General features: G+C 40.2%; 1 protein-coding gene across 1 annotated transcript in view; it reads left to right on the forward strand.

The window, feature by feature from the left end:
• The window catches only part of LOC139642750 (neurexin-3a-like), a gene marked incomplete at its 5' end in the record, with an annotated part of 61,813 nt that overhangs the window by 5,186 nt on the left and 35,362 nt on the right, over positions 1 to 21,265 (forward strand). The gene's annotated exons all lie outside the window — the stretch shown is intronic.

Raw genomic sequence — 21,265 nt, forward strand, 5'->3', positions numbered from 1 at the left:
TTGATTGTAGAGGTGTGACCAAGTCAACTTTGCTCGAGTCCTCCCAAGTCAGTCTCAAGTCTTGAGGAACAAGTCTCAAGTCAAGTCTCAAGTCTAAATGTAGATTATCAAGTCAAGTCCAAGTCAATTCCATGTCATTAATGTCAAGTCTCAAGTCTAAATGTAGATTATCGAGTCAAGTCCAAGTCAAGTCCATGTCATTAATGTCAAGTCTCAAGTCTAAATGTAGAATAGCAAGTCAAGTCAGAACAAATCAAGAGTCCAGTATCAATTTAATATCTTAAAGAAAACTAAATATCTAGGACTTTTCAATGCAATATGGTTTAAAAGGATAACAACTTGGTAAGAGCATCATGAGTTTGATTTATATTATCATTTTCAACTTCAATAAATTCAATCATTCCATACAAATTAAGAAAACAGAATTTAAATTCAGTCGTCTGCTGGAACAAATCTCATCACTTTCAATCTAAGTCATTTACACAAACACAAGATCTCAAGTCAAGACTTTAGAAACCTTTTCAAGTCATCAGAGTACAAGTCAGAGTCAAGTCCCAAGTCACCAGAACCCAAGTCAAGTCTCAAGTCTCAACAGGAACAAATAATAATCAATACATACAAATAGAAGTCATACATTTTGATAGACTAAAAAGTAAATCAAACTGCTACAAACAGAACAGTCTGCAAGTTCGTACTGTTAATCTACTTTAACATTGCAGTAAACATAAATTTGTCTTCAAACATACAGCTTATCACTTGTCAATGTCCATGGCCCATTTTTCTTTTTCCCCATAGATTTTCACCTTAATATATATAAATGTGAGAGTAGAATGTATTCATGTGAGAGGAGAATGTACTGTATGTATGTGAGAGTAAGTATAGTGGAAACAGAAGGAGTTTAGTAGAAATAGAAGGCAGATAGTATGTTGAATTGTGATTGGCTCAGAAGCTGGTACGGCCCCCTCGCATGGAGGGGGAAATCAAAGACAAAACCAGGCATCTGCCCTTTTGTCAAACCATCTAGAAGTGCCCTTTTGATTTGTGACTGTTTCTCCGTTACACTTTTTATTTGAGCGTATCAATAAAGCCGTGTTACGACCCACGGGATCACGGGCGATACCGAAATGTCATATTGTCGTTACTGTGTCTCAATAGTTTGAGGCAGAAATGTGTTTTTTTGTTTTTTTGTTTTTTTTTGCAGAATCACCGCAAAGTTGCAAGCCCAGTATTGTCTTATGTGCGCCGTCAGGTTTTGTTATGAGGGGAAAGTTTATCGCCGAGGAGGTTGTGGAGTTGTTCGGGAATAGTGAGGAAGAAGAAGCAGTCATCAGTCCCTGCAAGTTGCTGTTCTACTAGCGCAACATTCTCCACAAAGACACTGTAGTGAGACCAAGGTTATTATTGTTAATGAAAACTAACAAAATAACAAAAACTAGGTGTGAAAAAACATTTTCTTTAACTGAAATAAAAATGAAAATGAGGCTTTACAAAAAAACGATAACTAACTGAAACTGTATTGTGTGTTTACAAAACTAACTAAATTAAACTAAAATTATAGAGAAAATGTCTTTAGTTTTCGTCTTTGTCAATTTATTTCATACATAAGCCTAGTATTTTGGGTGGATATGAAATCTATCTTCCAATTTCTTTTTTTTTTTTCAACTTTTTTTTACCTTTTTGAATCTCGCCCCTGACAAATATCCCATATTACAAAAAAAGACTAAAACTAACACTGAAACTAATAAACACTAAACTAAAACTAAGCATTTTCAAAAAATAAAAACTAAATAAACTAGCAAACCCGCTTTAAAAACTAATTAAAACTAAACTGAAATTGAAAACAAAAAGTCAAAACGAAATAAAAATAAAAACTAATGAAAAATGCAAAACTATAATAACCTTAAGTGTGACAGGGGCAAAAAACTCCTGGGGACACGGCTTAGAAAAATGAGCATGGCTGAAAAAGTAGAGATTGCAGAAGTGCCAAATAACTTGTAGGACTTTTCAAAAACTCAATTTGTGCTTATGTTTTTTTCCAATTATGGCCTAATTTCCGCTATAATCATGTATAGCACTGCTTAGTAAGTGATATATCTACTTGGCTAAAGTTGTTCACATTTTGGGGATATATAAACTCTGATGATATTGTGAAAGATGACAACAATATAAGCCAAACTACAAATGTAGACACAATTAATGATGGATCACTGCTTAGAGAATCTCATTCATTCTTACCGACTGCCCAACATAGTTCTGATTGATGGTTGGACCTAGTGGCTCGGGCAAGCGTGTGTGTGCATAAATTAATATTGGAACAGTATTAATTATCCATCCATAAATTGGCGTTGGAGCAGCAGCTGTATTTAAAAAAGGTGTAAAAGCACAACAGAATGAAAAAGTATATTGTATCAAAAATCTCAAAAATTGTTGGATTTAATTGCATACTACTGGCTGAAGAGTTTAATACACATTACATTGTCAATTTGTGATATCTCCTAGCAATCAGGACCACATTAGACCCCTTTGCCTTGTTAAGCTAGTTGGGGATATTAAGGGCTTCGGTGCAGTGGGGTCACCTAGATGGAAGAGATATTGGGAAAGCAAAAAAACGCAAATAAGCACTATCACATTACTATTGTCCGCTCAGCATTTTCACCGGTTGGTTTCCTATCTCTGGTTGAAGATGTGTTAATCAGTGAAATCAGCTGCTGCAGCGTTTGGCTGGAGTGAAACCCTGCAGATGCTCGGGTCATGAAAGCAATCAACCCAGGACTAGGAACAGCAGACTTCAGTCAAACATGAAGCAGAGAGTTGGACAGAAAGTGAAAGACAATCTGCAGTAGTTCTACCGGGAGTATATAGTGATTCCTGCCAATGTTGACTAGATAGGAATCCTAAAAGATGGAGGTAAACCATTCTAAATCTGTACACCCTGGTAGGGCTGAACGATTTTGAAAAAATATCTAATTGCGATTATTTTGACTAATATTGCAATTGCGATGTGATTTGCGATATTAGAGGGAATGATAATTTTTACATCATTATTCTCATTTTCATTGAAAAACGTATGGTGTGGTTTTTGCAGGGATCTGTACCAAACAAAGATGTTTTCTTAAGTCTGTAGCATACGGTGTGTAGGCCAGGCCATATTGCGATTTTGATCAAATTTCAATTAATTCTTCAGCCCTACACCCTGGTACTCATAAAACCATGATATAGATATTAGACAATATGCTTATCTCATGATACGATTCGATATGGGATTCAGGATTCAATACAACCACAATGCAATGTAATAAATAAAAGTTCAAAAGTCTGACTGTGCAGAATTCTGTTTATTTCTGCGCCACAAATCTTCCTAGCGATGGCATTAGCTTGCTAGAATGTAAACAATTTAAAAATGTCATTACAAAGTGCAAATAATATCATTTGGATGGAGAGCTTGTGAAATTGTGATGGTCAAACCGTCTCATTTGTGATCGCAATTCATTTTTCCTGCCCCACGATACGTATTGTGACATTTTTGTATCGCGATATATTGAATTTCAATATATATCGTCTCCCATTCCTAATAGATATGCATGCGAGCAGGTGGTTGACTCATCTCTAGCCACGTGTCCGTCCCTATTGACATGAGAGGGTAGTAAAAGGTTAGTGTTCCCTATGGTGTGACCGGTGCAATGTCCCACTCGCTCTTCACCATGTCACTACAGCTGGTGTGTACAGTTTTGAGAATAGCATGAATAGCTGATGACAGTGAGTGACCTCGTCCTGACTAAGGCCCGTGAGAGACACAAAAGAGCACAACACATGCTCCATTTTGAATCCCTTTAGTGCCGATGTGCTTTCTTTTCAAGTCTCTTAGCGTTGCAAACAGCATTGCAAGCATCTTACATCTGCAAGCAGTGGTGTAGTTGTGCCTGGAGAAGTGGGTATACTCTTAATTTATGCCCCAATTTTTTTTTTTTTAAGTGGCCCGTCCAGCAAAGGATAAACCTGTGTCATAAACAGTGACATGTAAGACTACTCTTGCATATTTAGTTCACCCAAAAATGGGCCAGTAGGCTAGTTATGAAAGGCCATTATGAAATTAACATGAGCCACAGAAGAGGTGCAGATTTTGTAATCAATACTGGCCCACAGACTATAGGGTGAGACAACTACATAATTATGCATTTTGAGTGAACTATTCCTTATTCCTTAGTCCATCCACACATGGAAATTATTCTCTATTCTCTCACCTTGCAGAGTGTGCCACCATTATAAATTTAACATTATTTGTCAAGGGGCAGTTTGCAAATATTAACAGTGTTAATTTCGTTGACGAATAATTTTCGTCAACAACATTTTTTCATTGACGAAAACGAGATAATAACTAAATAAAAAAATAATTTATGATGACAAAAACTATCACGAAACGTACTGACAATTTTGTCAGCGAATAAAAACGAAGACTGAAAATGTTAGGGAGAGACGAGTTGGGAAGAGATCCACACAGAAGTAGTCTCTTTGTGCGGTCTCTCTCTCTCTCTCTCTCTCTCTCTCGCTCTTTGCAGAACACTACTGAATGATGCACATCAGAGGGGATTTAGAAGTGGGTGTACGCAATGCAGACTGAAAAATAAGTAGGTATACGCCATATACCTGCGTATACCCTGCACTACACCACTGTCTGCGAGGCACCTCTTCCCCAAATCCCTATGCTGTGTGCTTCAAACAACAAAACGAATAAAAGTGTGTTTCCCAGGTCTGGGTTCAGTGGCCACCATGTTGACAGGCCTCAGAGCCATGCCCCACCTCCTGCCTAGAGCTTTTATGAAGCGCTAGGTAAAGCTCTAGAGATTGTTGTGGTAAATGCGGTATTGTTGACTTTGCTGAAAGATTGATGAACTTTTTCAATCCATTTTCCCTTCAAACTTCATGCTGCCTTGGGCAAAAGCTGTGTTAAACTTATATAGGGGGTTTTGTAGATTGTATCGCTAGTTCTTCTGCAGTATGAGAAAGAAAACCATTTTGGGGTTTTTAGACTCGGTCGGTGATTATTTTAGGGCTTGCCATGCCAAGATCGAAGAGACCCCTAAGGCCCAGTTTGGAAATGGAGTGTAACACCCCTCCGTTGAGCCCCTGTCATCCCATCGCTAGCTTTGTTTATGTTCTGATTTATAGAATTGAACACCATTTTTTCACTCTGCAGAACTGCTGGCACCTCTTGGTCAAGATTAGTCAAATTGTTGTAAAAAAACCCAAACAAAAAAACAACGTAATGATCTAAGCTCCAAAATTTCAGAAAACTTTAGAGAAATATATTAATAATTCAGAGGCAGGTCTTCAAAAAACTGCTCATTTCCAGTGTGCAAAAAAAAAATCAATATTTGCACCCTGTTTTGCAAAGTTAAATAAGGTGCTAATTTGTCAAATTTCAATTCATATTCACATTTGCATTCACATTCAAGTATGTGCCTTATAGATGAGATTCACAGTTGAGATAACTTTTTAGTGTTGTGTCTTGATTTTGAATGTATGTCCATTAATCTCCCATGCTTACATCAATAGATTATAGTTTTTCTCTGCTGTAGAGTAGACTTTCACTTTGCATAAAAATATACATTGGAGTACTTTTAGTGATGTTCTTGCAATTGCATGTGTTAATCCCCCCCCATAGATCATCAGAAAAAGAAGCAAAAGAAAACATAAATCAAGTAATAAAAAGTTTTTGTGTTGATATACAGTACTTTCCCTCCAGGTCTCAGTACTATACCCTAGAGCAGTGGTTCTCAATGTGGGGTCCGGGGACCACCAGTGGTCCTTGAGGGGGTTCCAGGGGGTCCCCAGCAAACTGATGAATTGTTAAACTTCAGCATTGTTTAATTTACAAGAAGTTAATACAATTAGAGAATGTAGAAGAATTATTGTACTGATCATAGTTTCACTGTAATCTCTCTATCTACAATGCAGATAGTTATACATTTCTGGACAAAATCATTTCTAACAATAAAAATATTCTCAGATTTGGGTCCGAGAGACAAAATCTCATCAAATGGGGGTCCGTGGCCCTAATGTGGACTAAATTAGGGGTCCTTGATATGAAAAAGGTTGAGAACCACTGCCCTAGAGAGATGAAAGAGAATCCAGTGAGATAATAATAATAATAATAATAATAATAATAATAATAATAATAATAACTTTATTTGTATAGCACTTTTTAAAAAAAAAACAATGTTTACAAAGTGCTTTACAGACAATAAAACTCAAAAGCAGCAAAAATAGAAAATAGGCATAAAAGGTAATATATGAGGTAAACAGGTACAACTAAAAGCACACAAACAAACAGAGATATAATTAAAAACAGATCGAACTTCACATAAAAGTGTGTGCCGAAAAAAAATTTAAAAAATAATACAAGAGATAAACAGGTACATTGAAATGCAGTACAAGACAAAGAGTCTTTCAAAGTTAAATGTATTCTGCGACAAATTAGGCACGACTAATTACTTTTTGCAAGAAAGGGTGGCAGTAATTCATGCTCTTCTTTGTGTTTTTTTGTGTAAAACCAACTAAACCTATGAAATTACTTGACTTGTACCATTAGTTCCCCAAAAATATTGTATGGGTATTGTAATGTGTGTCATACAGTGGAGTCTTCATTGCCATTTACCTCTGTCACTAGTCACAGATAGATAGATAGACAGAGAGAGAAACCTTTTCTATCCAGTAACATGTCAAGTCCCACCATTGGCATTCATATCAACAGACAGTTGCCACCGCTAGGCAGTTCTCAGACCTGTCCAGCTGTCAATCAGAGAGAGAGAGAGAGAGAGAGAGAGAAAGTTTCAGGTGTTCAGGTTTACTTTGGAGTTAGTTCCATTATCACCTTGGCCAGTGATGGCTGATTTCCACCAACTTGCAGAGAGAACGAGCGAGAGAAAGAAGGAATGAAAGGGACAGTGAGTGAGCACAAGTGAACAAGATAAAGAGAGAGAGAGAGAGAGAGAGAGAGAGAGGGAAAAGGAAGGAAAGAATGAGGGAGAGCTTGTTTTCTGCAGCCAGAACTGGTCTTGCCCTCTCTTGTGAGTTGTCCAAATCCATTATCTTCTACTGGCAGCAAGGCAGCCCACAGGACACGGACACACACACACACACACACACACACACACACGCACACACGCACACACACATACATATGTACAAACTCACACACTGAGTTCTCCTTGGCAACATTCCCTGGTAGATTTTGTCAGTGTAATGGCCTGGACTAGGGCATACCTGTAAAGCAGTGTTATGCTTATTGTAGGCACCATAACATAACATTGTCAAATGTATACGCACAGATATTAGGCATGAGCAAAATCTGCATATAGGCAGTGTCAACAGAACCAGAATCTGTGAAAATAACCAAGAAACTCAGTTGGAGGACTTCCATGGCCTAAACATGTAAAAATGTAATTCCTTCCTGTTTTGTTAATGTTATGTTTATTTTCTGATATACTGAATTCCTGGAAATGTGTAATATTCCCTGATACTGATCTATCATACTCACTGACTTTCCCTTCTGGAATACACCTCTCAAAATTCCCCTCATACTCTTGAAATGCCATGATCAGTGGGACCCTGCTTTCCCCTTCCCCTCCCAAATCCTGCACAGGAATCCATTGCTTGAGACGCAATGCTTCGAAGCAAAAAAAAACAAAACCTAGACCTGATCATTTTTCATTTTTAGGCATTTGTCCAGTGCTCAGACTGGTGATACTAATAAAGAAACGACAAGACGAGATGAGACGATGCTAAGGAAAGGATAATGGGCTGCAGTCGTTTTTTTTGGTATTGCTTCGTTGTCTTTCCATCTCTGACGTCAAGCAATGCTAGACCCTAAGAGACATACCATCTCTCACCTTGGGCCTCCAGGCTTATTGAAACATTATTACATCTCTTGAAGTGGGGGGGGGGGGGCGCTATCAGTCTCTCAAACCATATTTTAAGAGACCTGGTGTTAGAACAATTGCTGTCAGGGCAAAACATCTTGCCAGTAATGGCAAAAGCGCTGGAATTATCGCACGGCTTCTATTACGATATCCGTTACGATATCGGCTCGCCTTATCTAGACGGGAAAGAGATTTCGCTGTCATTCCACAAGGGCGTCGGCGCACTAATGCCCAGGAGCTAAGTGGAAAAGGTTTAAATATGAGCTCCCCCCGCGTTGATGGACTTTGATAAAGTGAGCGGAGTCGTCCGGTGCTTCTGGGACAGAAACGGTGTGCCTTGCAGTCCGAGGGCGCTGTAAACGTATACAAGTGCAACGCAGGCAGTTTCGAGGCATCACCATTTGTCATGGGGTTAGGCTACGGTGGTGTGTGCGGTGGAAAAGAACAGGGAAGAGCCAGCATGTCGTCACTCTTGGGTGAAGACCTCCAAGAACTCCAATTTTGGTGATTTTCATGTTTTAACTTCCAACCAAAGGACTCTGTGCTTCTCTATGGTTCGAGAAAATTCTACAACCTTTGAGTTTGACTACGAAACCAAACCGCTTCATTCTATCCCTGAAATGTCCTTTATTTTTCCATTACATAAACATTAATGAACATTAATGTGTAATTTACTAATGGTGTTCATGTTAACTAATACATTTATACTTTACACATTAACAACTTTATACATGATTTAATAGGTTATAATGATGACTATTAAATAATGTATAAATTAATACCTTAGTTAACATGAACACCATTAGTAAATGATTACCAGACACATTAGTTAACTGTTAGTCAAGGGGTTAGGGTTAGGGTTAATGCTTAATAAGCATTAACTAACCCTTAACTTAGTGACCCTTATTGTAAAATGTTACCATATAGGTTAGTATCATGGGTTTATACGGGATTTATTCATGGGGATTTTGCGTGAATTAAGGGGTAAATGAATGTAAATTCATGAAAATGCAAGTTTATTTTAAGGGATTACTGTTTCGTAGAGTTTTTGAAACCTTTTCTAGGTTAGCACACTAGTTAGCACACTAGTTAAGGGTTAGGGTTTAACCCTAGAGTTTTGCAATTTTGCCCATATATGGGTGAAAACCTTGTATGTCCAAAATGTAAACTTTTCAGGAACTAAGAAAAACAGGTGCTTTTATCTTGGTGATCATGCATGTTTGAGTTTATTTAAGTCTTGAATTTCGGTGTTACGCTTGTTCAAATTGAAAGGTTTAATAAACATAAAGAAAGTGATTCACTTAACCACAATTGAGCAACAGGACTATTTTTTTTTTTATATATATTGTCAGAATCTGCTTATTATCTGTTTATGTGGTAGAAGTGTGATTTTGAGACCTGTTTCGCCATACAATGGCAGTGAATGGAGAAAGCAAAGCAATTCTCCAGTCTCCTCTACCGGAGCAACAGATAACAGAGGCCGATTTTGGGGTTTTATCATGGAGGAAGCTACTCAACTAAGGCTGGGTATTGGCAAGGACCTCACGATACGATACGTATCACGATACATGGGTCACGATACGATTGTATCACGATACATCGCGATACGATACATATTGCGATACATTGCAATACTCAACAATTTACTGAAAATGTAAAAATAGAGCTGAAAATACAACTTGCTGTGTACCACCTGGGTAGTCTAATATGTACATCACATTATATTGATAACTCAGCGACAAATTGAGTCAAAACTATTTAATTTAAAGGGATTTGAGGGAAATTTTTAAATCCGTTTAAAACATGAATAATTTTTTTTAATGTATCAATACGAGGGGCTGGAAAATCGATACAGTATCGTGTAAAAAAATAATGTAGCGATTTTTTTTGCACGGCCCTATACTCAACCCAAGGTACCAACTAAGCTACAACTCAGAGGTTTTTGGAGTACAGACTAAAGACAAGACAGTTTACTGTGTCACACTAACCTACATTTGGAAACACATCTGCCTTAAGACTATTCACTTTTACTTATAACATTACTGCAATGGATCTACAGTCACACCACAACAAGCTTTTTCAGGTATCTCTCTTTGTCTAGCCTGGTTGTTATTTAGACATTATTGGCACACAGCCAAATATCCAATGGACCTCCATAATGGAGGCGTGTGCATTCACTAGTAAAACCTGAAAAAACAAAACAAAAAAACAAAGTGGTAATGTGTGTGTATGCCTGCAATTACTGTGGTACTGTGGTAATGTATGTTACAGCTCAGTGTTGAGTGCACGTGTGTGTCTGGTGTGTGTTTAGTGTGGTTGGTGTAATAAGTGTAGAGATGCTGGCCGCAGTGGCTGTGTTTATATGTCACACCTAGCGGGCTGTGTGGCTGGTAGCTCTAATCGGTGTTGACTCAGGCACTGGCCAGGTCACCCATCCCACAGACATGGGCCTCGGCCAGGACCCCTCGGCTCAATGAGCAAAACCACAGTGCAGTGCGTAAGGAAGCATAAAAATAGTACACACACACACACACACACACACACACACATAGTGCATGCTCACACTCATTACAAACCTACTTTAAAACACATTCACCCATCCACACATTTTCAAACAGAGAGAATCTGCTAAATTAAATGTGATCCAAACACTTGTTAATCAACATCCATGCTCTCTCTGTCTCTGCCTCTTATTCTCTTGTCTTTTTCTCTGTTACTCTGTCTCTGTCTGACACGAACACTCACACACACACACACACACACACACACACAGTGATTAACCTCTGTTTCAAGCAGGGGGTAGGGATTGGCAAGTGACTTCCAAATGTGTACTGCAGTTCTGCCCAAAAAATGTTTTTTCCAATTCATTTTCAATGCTGGAGACACCCTCTCCCCTGGCTATATGAGCTACTGCCATGCACCATATTGACTTTGTAAAATTTCTTTGTCACACATAGACTCCCAGACCAGTGATCTTTTCTTTTGAAATCCCACGATACTTGTGCGGAAAGAGCAAAAAGATTTACGATTGCTGTTGACCGTTACTGCCACACGGTGGCGCCAAAGCAAATGCACGCACATCACACACATTGGGGTAGGAGGTCCAAACTTTGGCCTAACACCCCGATGTTTGTTTGGAGCCACCGATGTAGCACTGTCCAATTTGTGAACCAAATGTGGATGGTTTCCCCGTAAGCCGGCTCCTCTTAACGTTTCTTCCTGCTAGCGAGTTTTTCCACGACACTGCTCATGCTTGCTCTTGGGGATTTGGGGCCAGCGTTTTATTTGTACAACAAATAAACTTGACTTTGACTTGCCTATATGAGGTTAAGAAGTATTTAACTTTAGTGAAAAAAAGGTGCTGTACTAGGGACCAGATGGGTCCTGTTTTCCATGGACAGTCCCCAGGTTTTTTACCAGTGGTCTTTATCAGCAATTTTATCCTGACTGTCTGGATGGGATTAATATTGCAGGACAGTACAGTATAATTTTAATGCACTCTGGACGGCATATATGTTACTTTATTTCTCCTATAAATGACTGAGGGGCGTATCATTTGTCAGATTCCAGAATATGCCTGCCAAGTATTTGTAATTTGTGAATCGCATAGTATTAATACTACAACTGACAGGATGTGATCTGCATGGGATTGAATTCACTGATTCACTCTGGTTTAGCAGCTCTTTAAAGCTTAATTCAACCAATGTTTTCAACGTGGGCCTTATTTTCCGAGTTTTTGCCATCGTGACGATTGATTGTATTCACTTACTTCACTGTAGAGCCTCGTGTACTATAGCTCAGTTCGCCCGGAGTGCCACTCTCAAATACACACTCAAGGGCCAAAGCAATCTCCAACTGTAACCCTAAACCAAAAATGAAAACCCGTCTTTTCAACACAATTACTGAGGCAGGCTGAGGCAGGTTTCATTGCAGGTTTTAAAATCCCCCACACCACACCAGAATTGTGGCTAATATCCGATTCTTAATAAAAGGCCGATATCATTTGCATTTTAGATTTGGTTGGCATGCGTAACCAGACGGACTTACAGCGAGTGTGCAGGTAGGGGTTTAGTGTCTTGCTTAAGGGCAATTGAATGGGACACATGGCTGTTGATAGATACTCACAGGCTTTTTTCAGGAACTGAACTGACCTCTGATCTGCCATGGACAGCGCCTCAGCAAACCAAAAATTATGTTTTGTCTCCAAAAATCCACCAAAACATAGTTTATGTGGTGCATTGTTTATGTTTTTTGATTGGGTTAGGTAATAATGAGCGGGACAGAACATGATAAACGTCTATGTAAGTGCTGAAAACAAGTATAATACTATTATTATTATTTTAATTGTGGTGAAAACCGGGACAATTTGGTAGTGAATGTTGAAAACCGGGATATTTTAGTGTTTTACAGATATTTGTCAGGACTCGGGACACCCATCTTGACACTGGGACAATCCCTGACAAACCGGGACGTCTGGTCACCGTACATCTGCCGTCAGCCATGGAAGGAATGATTCCTTAAACGCGCAGTATGTAATTTCTGCCACTAGGGCTCTCCCAATCAAAACAATAACAAAAGACGTAGTTTGATGACGTCGTGAAGTAGCATGGGATCATGGGAGTTTTTTTACGGGAATGAATAATCGTGATCCGTCACAGTGAGCGATAAAAACAATAGAATGAAAAAAACAACAGAGCGGCTAGCGCGGCTAGCTAGCTAGTTGGCCGACTTCCTTCCTCACTCTCTGATGTATCATCTGGTGTTTCCCGTGTTTCCCCGGAAGGGGTAAAGGGGATATGACGCCATGACAGGCGACCAAATGAAACGCACCGTTACCTTGAATAAAATTACGGATTTCTCTGGGTTTGAACATTGTTGGAAACATTTGGGATAATGTAAGTACACAACTCAAAGAAATAGGCCAGCTGTTTTCCAGCAGTCTAGCTCCCCCTACTGGCCATTCTTGTCAGACTATTTACTTTATTAACTCTTAATTGGTTGAATCCTCATTTGCTGGGGAAGTGTCAGTCATTCATCACCCCACTTCTCTGGCCTATCAGTGCACTCGATGTTCGGGACTTTGGACTTTAGCGAATTTGTTACTCATTTTCTGTTCAGTTTGCTCTCCATCTTCAGGAGTGGATATACTGTATGTCCACTGGCTTGTGATTTGATGGAGTTTGATGTTGGGTGCGTGCAACTAAATGTAAGTTAAAACTGTTGAGTATGTTTCTAAGAATGTGTTATGTTCTGTTTATCCCTTTGGCATTGAATATATGCTCTTGAAGAATATACTATAGAGGCTAATTAGCATAGCATGTTAGCGTTAGTGTTAGCGATTAGCCTTAGCAATTAGTCTCTTTTGACCTTGACATTGCTGCCATGTAGTTCATTTAGTTAAATTTGGCCAGTTAGCCATTAGCCTAGCCATTAGCCTTATGGCCAAAACTACATGGATGTACTCATTGTGCTTTTTTGTCTCTCTGTTAGAACCACACATACATCTTGAACTCATCTTTGGATAATCAAAAATGGTTGCCATCTGTATTATTTGGTTGGAATTTCTCTGGAATAAATCTTTACGTGATTGGTCATGAATAAGTTCTGACCGGACTATCTGTTGCTCTTACACACCGGGTTAACGAAAAAAGCTGATTATCTACTCACTCACAACGTCCTTTGCACACTTTGCACACTGGTGGCTAAAAAAAATCACCAAGGTTCAATTCTTCACGCCTGATGCATGCGTTCTCCCTCATTGAAATAAAGAGAAATTGAATTGATATCGGTTCGTTTCTGGTGTCTCCACATGTCCTTCCCACCATCAAAAGTCAAAACAACATCACGTGCCCCTGTGGAGCGGGGAGAACGTCAGATTGGTGCAACGCTGGTAGTGGTGCTCAGTGTGTTAGGGGATGATCTTTCCAACCACTGGGCGAGCATGCCAGTCCGCTAATTTTCTTGATATTTAAATTTGACACAAACCCAACACACACACACACACACACACACACACACAGAGCCTCTGGCAGAAACATATTCTACTGCCCTTCTGACCAGCTTTACGGTGACAGTTTCCAGACAATTTAATAAAGATTGATCAAAAGTAGGAGTTGAAAACTAATTAACGCCCCCCTCCCCCCCTCCCTTCCCCCCCTCCTACAAATTGCTCCTACCGCTTTTTAGCATATCAAATAACAGCTTTGAGATCGTATCTCTCCCTCTGCAGCAGTTTCCTTTTCTCTCTCCTCATCCAGCGGGCTGCCGGATGAATTCCCCCCCCCCCCCCCCCCTTCTCTGAATCTCATTTGGAGTTTTAGAAAGAAAAGTTCTAGCGCCGCAGCGGGTCAATCTGATAGGCTGGTGTAACATTTCACCTTGAATTATTCCGCGAGGGATATTGGTCTATTGAAATATAACGATCAGGAGCCAGAGATAGGCGGGATTTCATAACATCATCTTCATTAACACTATTATTTGGCTCTCCATTTTGAGGTGACCGTGTGAATATCGCCGCCCCGCGTACATTTCCCATCGGTCTGAGGCGTTTTGATTAATAACACAAGAGAAGAAGACGCCGTATTTTCCAGTACTGCTCTCCGAGACTTGCTTGATCTGAATGTACTGAATGTACAGAAGTGGAATTTGTTTTTGTTTCTCCCGGTTATCTGTTTCCCCAGGTTGTTATCTGCTTTTCTAGTTCCTCTCTTTATCACAAACACTCACACACACACACAGTCACTCGCACACAAACACGTATATATACACACACATGCCTACAGGGCTTTTCTGCTGTCCACCAAATACTGATCTGATGCTCTGATGGGACAGCAGTTGTGACACTTCAAGGTCTGGCCAAAATAATGACACAGGCAGTCGCTTTCTGTGTGTTTTGTGTGTGTGTGTGCCTGTGTGTGTGTGTGTGTGTGAGCGTGACAAAGCGGCCATTACTCCCCGGGTGAGGGATATCTTGGCACCGGTGCTGTTTACCCAATGGATGTTTGCTGTTCTGCATGGTGTTACCTGCCATTCGTCTTCGGCCCTGAGCTCGAGCCAATTTGTCCGGGCGAGAATAAAGTGCCGGTAGCGCCGCGATGGCACTAGCGCAGGCAGGCGGCAGTAATGATGTTGAGGATCTATGACAGGTTAGGAGAATATTTCAGACCCTCTTACTCTTGGCGTAATCCGCCGGCACCCATCGGTCTAATTACCGTTGAGTTATATAGGATGGAAGGGTCCCGGTGTACCTAATCTAGCGTAGCCATGTCTTCCGGCTCGAGCGACAAAGGTCCGGAGACATTTAAAGAGAATGTTTGGTTCAAGGATTGATTCGCCTTTAGCTGTTTGACCTTGCAACGTTTTTGTTAAAGGAATAGTTCACCCAAAAATGAAACTTCTGTCATCATCTACTCACCCTCATGCCAAATGAAACACTGGTGAAATGTGTTAGTCCATATAACACACAGGGAGGTTGCCAGCACAACTTGGTAGCAGCCTTCTCCAAAACAACTGAAGTCAATGGGGACCAGTTCTTTTAGACCAAAGTGGCTGGTTTTAGAACGTTAAGGTACGTCACCTGTTTCAACAGCCAATCCGCTCGTAGCGAAGTCAGCTGTAAAGGTCCATTCACACTTAAAGCAGCTTAGAGAACTATAAACATAACTTAGAAACTATAACGATATGCTGTTGCTCAAGCGTTCACACTACAACAATATCGGCGCGGAATATTCAGAGGAAAAATGGAGCATGATGACTTTACTGACAGAGTCGAAGGATTCGGGTTCATGCATTGCCACAAAAGAGAGAGGAGATGGCAGGATAATAATGCTCTTTTAAGGCACTTTCATAACATTATTGTGCTTTGTTTATATGAGAGCTAATGGTACTAATGAGTGAAGCTATTCATTTCTTTACCAGTAGGTGACTCTGCACACCACATCTACTGTGGATCAAAGAGTAAAGTCTCCTGTAGCCCATGTTGAGAGAAACACCTGAACGTCACCATGGCTAAACGGGTTTCAACAGGATACTGGAGGAACACATGTTGTTACCTCCCGGTCATATTAAAAACATAGGATAATAGCGCATTTACGGTCAGGTTGGCCAAGAGATTATGCTATTTTGTTAGCATCATGCTAGCAAAAGTTAGCGAGTTAACTAGCTTCCAGGTCAGTAAACAGCCTTACCGCTAATCCCATGAGCTGTTCCGATCCCGACCGGTATGTCACGTTTCTTCTCAACATTTTTAGAGGCGATGGTCTTTGTCAAACAGTAGGCTAACTGTAGCAAGTAACTCACTATTACTATCCTCATTCATATGTTAAGACGCTACAAATTATCCAGCTGCAAAAAAGCCTGAAAAGCCGGCAGTAAGAACGGAAGTACAGAGAGTCGTCATCAGCTGTAGTTAAGATTTGCACTAAATGATGGTGTAAATATACTGTAGGTCTTTTTGGAACTCTGAAGAACTGGTCCCCACTGACTTCAGTTGTTTTGGAGAAGGCTGCTATGGAGTTGTGCTGGCAACCTCCCTGTGTGTTATATGGACAAACTTCACCTGTGTTTCACCTGGCATGAGGGGGAGTAGATGATGACAGAATTTTCATTTTTGGGTGAACTATTCCTTTAATCATTCGTAAGGAGACCTTTAAAGGAATAGTATACCCAAAAATGAAAATTTTGTCCTTATCTACTCTCACTATCTACCCTCATGTCAGCTGAAACACCAGTGAAGCTTGTATGTCCACATAACACACAGTGAGTTAGCTAGCGTAGCTCTGTGTCAGGCTTCTCCAGAACAACTGAAGTGGCTGGGAACTGGTTCTTTAAAGGAATAGTCGCAATGGGCAATGGGTATGAATGACTGTGCATTAGGCAAAGAGGGCAATGGGCAGGTGTAAGTGACAAATTTGTCATTTGGAGGAGTGAAAATGGATGAAATAACAGATGCTGCTGCCATCACTGTTATCTTGGCCCCCGCTTTTCTACTTAAAATGTAATAATTTAATCATTTTATCAAGGTTATCCACTGGAATTTCATAATTGTATTATGTATGTGCCATGAATGTATGTAATGGATTATAGGCTAGCAAGATAGCAAATTAGCTAACAGCTAGCCAGCTTGCTAGATTAAATGTCCTATAAAAAGAATCACAGCTATTATTTCCTAGCTGTGTTTAGTAGCAGTTGGACCATTTTGAAAATACTTTAGGCTGATGACAGGTCACCTGACCAATTTTCTTGTCTCTGATTGGTTGATGTTGAAACCTTGCCAACAAACCTTGCTCTCTGATCAAACTTGGCTCGATTTCAAACTGCTACATTGTTTTCAGTGAGAAAATACCCAAATGTAGCCCTAAGAATTTCCCTGTATATCATCACCTTTAGAGTTCCAAAAAGGGCAAAAATGGCCATTACTCCAAATATCTTGTGCAGCAGCAGCAGTTTTCTGAAGCCAACTGATTGCACAGAGCTCAAAATAAATATATTTACACTAGTATTTAGCACATTCCTTTAGCGCATCCCTTTAAAGTCTCCTTGCGAGTAGGCTAATTAAAAATATGGCAAGGTCAATCAGTTTTAGGTGAATGAATCCTTTGGACACACTCTATTGCAACCCGCTCACATGCAGGTCATCACACGTGTACACACACACACACGTACACACACACACACACACAGCCCATCCCCAGAGAGTATGACATGTCAGAGCTAATCTGACAGTCCTAGCTCAGAGCTGTAATGAGAATTTAAATGGTGTTTTTTATGCCATGCTGCAATCTGACACCTTGTCAATTAGACATCAACCCCAGGCATCCCAAAGACCAGCCATGGCCATTTACTTCACATGCACATGTACATAAACCCAGACACATGTACATGCACACAAACACACATATAGTTGATGTTCATTTTATCACCTCACCCTTGAAGTTGAGATAATATTAAAATTTAAAGGTGCATTAACTAATCTATGAGCTTTATTGTCTACTACAGGTGACCAATAGGAATTGCAACAACATTGATAGAACTTGCCTCCTCCCTGGTGCAGCCCCACCCCTCTTTTCTCCTTGAGCTATGGTGGCCTGTAATTGACAGAAACTATGAAGTCACATTTTCTCAGTGTAAAGGAGTAAGCTAGCTAATTAGAGCAGAGATCCCACAGAGACATCTAGTGAAAAGGCAAATATCACCATGCTTTTTAGCTTTTTAGGGAGGCGGGGGGGTTGTTCAAAAACAGTGGATGGGTCATGAGTTTTGAAAGCCAGAATTTGAGGCCTCCTGGTGGCTCCGTTGGTTAAAGAGCATAACATGTAACCGCGACATCCATGGTTTGAATCCGGCCTGGGAACTTTGTCACATGCAGTGTTGGGCAAGTTACTGGAAATTAGTAATTAGTTACCGTTACTAGTTACTTCTCTCAAAAAGTAATTGAATTACTTTACCAATTACTGCATAATAAAAGTAACTTGTTACTAGGGAAAGTAACTTTGCGTTCCTTTTAAATGTCTGCTTCAATTCTCTTATTACACATAGCTATATTATTTTAGTGTTGCTTTGGCACAGTGTGGGACAAGACAACTGTCAAATTTTGTCTATCATTGTGCCCATTATCACTATGATGACAAGTAAGTAGTGGAACAACAAAACACAATAGATATGTTTTGATAGGTGTATTTATTGTAGCCTTGACAGGCTTCAGATCAGGCATTAGTACACTGTGTGGGCTGAGTTACTGCACTGGTAGCAGTGTTGCCAACTCTTTTCCAAGGAAAGCAGCTATTGGCTGCTCAGAAAGTCGCTAGAAGTCGCCAGATGATGTCATACGATAATTTGCATATCAATATATGCTGCTGCACTTGTTGTGCACTCCGCGACGTACCCCGTTTTAATAAGTGCTGACTCCGCCCACCCGGGCCAGTTTCGGCGTAGACCAGTAACAATTACAAGTGGACCCTATCCTACAGTCCCTGCTCTCAGCAGAGGGAGGAGCTACACTGTGATCATCAGACTCTCTGGATTAGACAAGCAAGTAGAGAAAACCGGCATCAACCAAACCAATTTATTGCCAAAAGCTTTGGGATTCAACACATTAACTTTGCTTCCCATGGTCAGAAAACGTCTCCAGATTTGTCACTAGTCGCTTTTGAGAAATAAAGTCTCAGGGAGGTTGGTCGTCTTTTGATTCACTTGCACCACCGTAAAGTCGGATGATCATAAACCGGATAATCCAGTAACAAGTAAAGAGACCATTTAAATTTCAGTAATTGAATTGCGCTATTTAATTTGAAAAAGTAATTAAGTTAATAAATAAGTTACATTACTAGTTACTGCCAAAAGTAGTGGAATTACAGTAACGTGTTACTTTGTAACATGTTATTCCCAACACTGGTCACATGTCAACCCTCTCGCTCTCTTTCCTAATCTTTCCTGTGTCTCTCTACTGTGATCTATCTAACAAAGGCAAAAACAAGTGTAAAGTGTTACCTATAAATCCGTGCATACAAGCAAGGACGCACCAAATGGTAAACTAAATGAAATGACGATAGCTTACCTCTCGTCTGCAGTTAGCTATTTCCAATTAAACAAACAACAATAGCTCAAGGGTAAATGTAGATTAGTTATATCGATGCCCTACACAAAGAGTCAGTTAGGGACATAGAGTCGTGCATGCACATTTCAACAATGAGGAGCCGGTCAGTTAGGGACACAGTATTCTTGGACCGTCCAGCCACAATGAAAGCCAGGACTCTCGGCACTTGGTGAAATAATTGTCGAGTCACTGACTACTTTTACATGCACAGGGTAACCTGGCTATTGTCCATACCCTGGATACTCATTCAGGTTAAGCTATTTACATGAACCTTTGATACCCTGTGATTGACTCCCTGTTGCTATGAATAAACCAGTTCAAATATTCCTGTCCACCTGTGGTGTGCTGCCCATAACCTGAACGAATGAAAGTATGAAGATGGCTGGGAGTGCCTGTTTGACTGAGAAATAGGTTACGTCTGATCCAGGGTAAAGAAATGATGATCCCAATATTAGTAGTATTGCTCACTGCCATGTTTTGTGTTGACAAAATATACCCATAATGCAGTGCAAGTCTGAAAACCAGATTCAATAACCTGTTTAATATGGATTATGCCAGGCATCTTAACCAGGTTTTTCATAGTCTGAGTTTAATCTGATGATTCTAACTCAGTTATGATGTTAACATGCGTTGACCCAAAACCAGGTTAGTTGAGTAACCGGGTTAAGAATGGAAATTGATCAACAGCTCTATCAAACCCCCTGCAGATATACTGTATTAGGGCCATTTTGTGCTATGCGGCAGTAAAAAAACATACTTATTGCCCCTTTAAACTAATAATATGCAACGCACATACCACACGCATACAGTTACAGCTCATTTTGTCACCTCATCCTTGAATTTGAATGATGATATTGAAATTTAAACCGATCTGCAACACACACACACACACACACACACACACACACACACAGACAGTGAGTGATGACAAGATGGAGGGCCAGAATAAGTGATGCCTGCATCCCACCGTTGCCATAGCAATCTCTAACCAGCAAAAAGCCAGGCCTGCTTCCTTGCTCTCCCTCCAGAAAAGTTGAAATGAGCCATGAAAGGAAGGGAAACAAGGAGAGAGAGAGAGAGAGAGAGAGGTTTGGGTCTGATGTCAAGAAACAAGGGAGAGATAATGGAGGAGAGCTGCTGGAACAGATAGAAAAAAAGGAAAGTGGTTGCAGGGTCAAGTGTTCGGTTGAGTTTATGTCGTGTGTGTGTGTGTGTGTGTGTGTGTGTGTGCATTCCTCTTTGTGTTTGTGTATGTTTATATGCATTTTTCTTACATCTTTGTGTGTGTGTGTGTGTGTGTGTGTTGGTTCCAGGTAATTGGGGGGCCCATATATCCGGGGGCTGCAGTGGGGTTGTTGTTGTTATGTTGTGTGTTGTTGTGTGTTATTCCATTGTTGTGTGTTATTTCAGTCCATCTAATCCAGCCTTTGTAGACTGACGGGTCTCTGAGCTCGCCAGCAAATGACATAAATGCCTCAAATCTCCTGTTTGATGCCAACAAGAGGACAGTGTGTAAAAGGGAAGGATGTGACCTCCCCCAATCACTCCTTCCAACCCCTCCATTCATCCCTCCCGCAACATATCCTTTCATTCCTTTTTGAGATATCTCTCGTTTTTTGATCAGGATCTGAAAGACACCTAGATGCTTGACAATGACCGGGTTCTGAGGTGTTTTCTGTTTATGATGACATGCAACAAAGGGCATAGGCCAGATTCAACCCAATACTGTTGAGAGTTTAGTCAATGTTGACTT

This window comes from Centroberyx affinis, unplaced genomic scaffold, assembly GCF_046629955.1.
Source record: "Centroberyx affinis isolate AG114_WGS23_722 - 3 ecotype Tasmania unplaced genomic scaffold, CSIRO-AGI_Caff_v1 ptg000518l_1, whole genome shotgun sequence".
NCBI lineage: Eukaryota > Metazoa > Chordata > Actinopteri > Beryciformes > Berycidae > Centroberyx > Centroberyx affinis.